The sequence below is a fragment of the Frankliniella occidentalis genome, unplaced genomic scaffold (assembly GCF_000697945.3).
Source record: "Frankliniella occidentalis isolate FOCC.00 unplaced genomic scaffold, Focc_3.1 Scaffold30, whole genome shotgun sequence".
Lineage (NCBI taxonomy): Eukaryota > Metazoa > Arthropoda > Insecta > Thysanoptera > Thripidae > Frankliniella > Frankliniella occidentalis.
In genome coordinates, this window is record NW_026267160.1 from 1,841,113 (window position 1) to 1,841,640 (window position 528).

A 528-nucleotide genomic window follows, 5' to 3' on the forward strand; every position below is an offset into this window, starting at 1 on the left:
CCCCCTCCCCCATCAACTTCCCCAACGATTGGGATTAAAAAAAAGAGAGAGAGAGAGATTGATGGCTCATTATTGACGCCCCCTTTCCTGTTCCGTACACAATTGGCGCACGACGCCGATCGCCCTCTTTTTCGTGTGGCGCGTTGCTAGTGCCATTTTTCATCCATTCCGGTGGGTTTCAGCTCATTACATGGCCCGCATTGATACCCGGAGCAGCGCAGATCAGTCGAGTGCTTCCGTCCCCTATCGATGTCCCAGAATTGAGTTATTATTGATAAGCGCCCCGACAGCGCCCAACCGGTCCCGCCGCAAGAGAATTCCGACCCCAACCCACGTGCAAAAGAATGAGGGAGAAAATTGTAGGGAAAAAAACATAAACAGACAGGTCGGTGGAGATACTGGATGCTTTTACCGAGCGGCGCAGGTGTGTCTGTAGCCCAGGCAGTGCTGTAGCCTTGGCGCCCCGTCCCGGTGATAATGGACTGGCTGTCGATAATTCTGCCCCATTCAGTCTCTCCCGTACCCCCC

General features: G+C 54.0%; 1 protein-coding gene across 1 annotated transcript in view; it reads left to right on the forward strand.

Annotated features, from left to right (window-relative positions):
- The window catches only part of LOC113213910 (uncharacterized), a 77,860-nt gene that overhangs the window by 59,648 nt on the left and 17,684 nt on the right, over positions 1–528 (forward strand). The gene's annotated exons all lie outside the window — the stretch shown is intronic.